Here is a 3,219-nt window from a genome sequence, read left to right on the forward strand (position 1 = left end):
CCATTTTAAAGGTCCATCTAATTGCCGAAAGACATACAACATTGAATCTGCATATGCAGTTTCCTTTTATGAAGTACACTGCTCTTTTTAAACATATAAATACAAAGGAAATTAAAACACTCATTAAAAACTACGTCAAATAAAGGGTATTTTAAATGTAAATTTATGTTGTTTCTGGTAGTAACACATGCCCAATGAAAACCAAAGGCTGGAAAAGCAGGTACACTTCCTACTTGAGTGGACAGTTACAATAATCAATCATTTTCTGAATAACCATTGTATTTTAAGTTTATCATGAATTACTCTGAATTTACTATGAGACGTAGCCAAAGTGAGGAGAAGACATAAGGAGAACGTTCTTTTTTGGGAGGAGGCTAATCCCTCCAGAATCAGCACAGGAAATAATCATCCTGTTCACTCTATGCAGAAAAAAATTAATGTAATCAATTTCAACTCCTGCTGAGTTGACTTAATCTTTTTCAGTGACTTGTTTGGTGTCATTCTTCTAAATCAAGTGTGTTTAATTCTTCTTCTAGTTCATCCAAATCTTCCCCAAGTAAAAAGATTTTCATCAACAGGAACGGCATCAATGGCTTCATCTTCCTGTCCCTCAGCTTCATTGTCCTCTTCCAAGTCCCTTCTTTCACCATTTTCAGCCCTACCTCCAGGGGCTTCACTTAATTTACTTTTATCTTTATCTGAAGCATATGTGCTGAATCTTTCAAGACTGGCTACAGTAATACCTGTCTCATCTACATCTCTTGGGATATATAGGCTTTACACTTACTGAGTCATGAACCTCCTCACCACCTGTTCCCTGGGTATACCAGTGTCATCCGCTTCCTCATCATCATCACTGACCAACTAAGGACAAAATTCTAACACTTCTCGGCCACTGGTCACTAATGCTTTCCCTGCTTTAAAGTCCGCTTTCCTTCTTTCCATATCTTGTTCAAGTTTATCAATTTTCTCTTGTCTTTTCCTTTTCTTCCATGCAAGAAAAGATTCTAGAGTGATTTTGGTAACATTTGGACCTAGGGCAGAATGCTCTCTTTCAATGAGATTTTTTTTCTTTTTTTTTTTTGAGACAGAGCCTCAAGCTGTCACCCTGGGTAAAGTACCATGGCATCACAGCTCATAGAAACCTCCAACTCCTGGGCTCAAGCGATTCTCTTGCCTCAGCCTCCCAAGTAGCTGGGACTACAGGTGCCTGCCACAACGCCCGGCTATTTTTTGGTTGCAGTCATCATTGTTGTTTGGCGGGCCCAGGCTGGATTTGAACTCGGCAGTTTAGATGTATGTGGCTGGCACCTTAGCCACTTGAGCCACAGGTGCCCAGCCTCAATGAGATCTTTTTTTTTGAGACAGAGTCTCAAGCTGTCCCCCTGGGTAGAGTGCCGTGGCATTACAGCTCACAGCAACCTCCAACTCCTGGGCTCAAGCGAGTCTCCTGCCTCCGCCTCCCAAGTAGCTGGGACCACAGGCGCCCGCCACAACACCGCCTGGCTATTTTTTGATTGCAGCCGTCATTGTTGTTTGGCGGGTCCAGGCTGGGATTCGAACCCGCCACCTTAGGTGTACGTGGCTGGCGCCGAGCCTCAATGGGATCTTCTAATGAAATTTCATCTTCTTTTTCTCCTTTCTTTTTATATTTTTTCAACACAAATCCAGGAGGAAGTGCATGACAATACTTAACAAATATCACCCCTTCCACAGCATGCCCCAAACCAGCCATATTTGTTGGTTTCAACGGCTTCAAGGAAATGCTTACATACTATTTGAGTTTTTGGTTTTTCTTTTCCGTCTGAACGTGCTTCTTATTCACTACTTCTTCCAGCTTTTTCTCATCCCAATTATCCATAGTATCTTTTTCAAGTTCTTCATCTCTTGCATCAATGTAAACACTTCTCTTTTCACATTTTCTCTCTGGAGTCAAATCATGAGAAAACTTACACTTATCTCCTTTAGTACATTGTCCTTGCTTAAAGAATGCACACACCATGGATTTGGGATCTGCACCTTTACTTATTTTTTAAGCAGCAACTACAGGTTTGAACAGCTCATTTAGATCCTACAATTCTTTCTTCTTGTCATCTTTCTTCAATTTCTTTCTTTCTTTTTTTTTTTTTAGAGACAGGGTCTCATTTGATTGACCTTGGTAGAGTGCCATGGTGTCACAGGTCACAGCAACCTCCAACTCCCATGCTTAGGCAATTTTCTTGCCTCAGCCTCCCAAGCAGCTGGGACTACAGGTACCTGCCACAATGCCCAGCTATTTTTTTGTTGCAGTTTGGCCAGGGCCGAGTTTGAACCCATCACCCTTGGTATATGGAGCCGGCGCCCTACTCACTGAGCCAGAGGTGCTGCCCTCTTCAATTTCTTTTCAGCTTCACTCTGTGCTGTCTGATGTCGATTTTGTTGACCAGATTTAACTTGATGTGTGACAGCCTTGATAAACTTTTGTTGCTTTGCTCCTTTCTTATTCTTTAAACAAAAAGTTTTGTCTTCAATAATCTTCTCCTTCTTTTTCTGCTCTGCCTTTTTACTGCCCGGGCCTGAGCATGTTTCTTGGGGGGCATTGCAGAGAAAGACGACAGCAGCCACACTTAAGCACAGCTGGATTCCGTCCCTGAGTCAAAACTTTAATCTAGAGAACTATTATCTGGAAATACTTGCCAAGTCTTTGACCCCTAAAAGAAGATCTCTATTATACTGCTGATTTCAATATTTAGTGTAAAAAGTTTATGTCTACAATATTTTGGAATCCAATCATCAAATTAGAACATTTCCTCACTGTTCTAAGTAAATCCAAGTCAACAGCAATTTTCAGTATGGTCTATTTTCTGCTGCATTGCTTTTATTACTTAATAACGTGTAATACTAAAGATGATAGTATCAAAAAGATGAAATTGGATAACTACTCAACTAAAATGTATGCTGTCTTACAGGTATATCTAAAGTGTCCCAGCTAACATTTTTAAAAGCCTGAAGGACTGTCACTCTCTTAATACGTATACAGCAACCACAACCATGTAAGTACCCAGAAGAATACTAAAACAATTATTCTTTCAATTTTTAACAACTACTTTACTTACTTAACATCCTCATATTCTGACTTCTTAAGCTCCTATCAGTTGGACTCACTTTTATTTGCATTCACATATCTTTAAAAGCAGCATACTAAATTTTGAACACTGATGAAAAGTGACTTTGTGGCTC

General features: G+C 40.2%; 1 protein-coding gene and 1 pseudogene across 1 annotated transcript in view; both read right to left on the reverse strand.

Moving 5' to 3' along the window:
• Positions 1 to 3,219, reverse strand: part of TLK1 (tousled like kinase 1) — a 149,358-nt gene that overhangs the window by 86,539 nt on the left and 59,600 nt on the right. The gene's annotated exons all lie outside the window — the stretch shown is intronic.
• Positions 379 to 2,825, reverse strand: LOC100957803 (annotated as a pseudogene).

Source organism: Otolemur garnettii, unplaced genomic scaffold (genome assembly GCF_000181295.1).
Source record: "Otolemur garnettii isolate 467f Iridium unplaced genomic scaffold, OtoGar3 scaffold00187, whole genome shotgun sequence".
Lineage (NCBI taxonomy): Eukaryota > Metazoa > Chordata > Mammalia > Primates > Galagidae > Otolemur > Otolemur garnettii.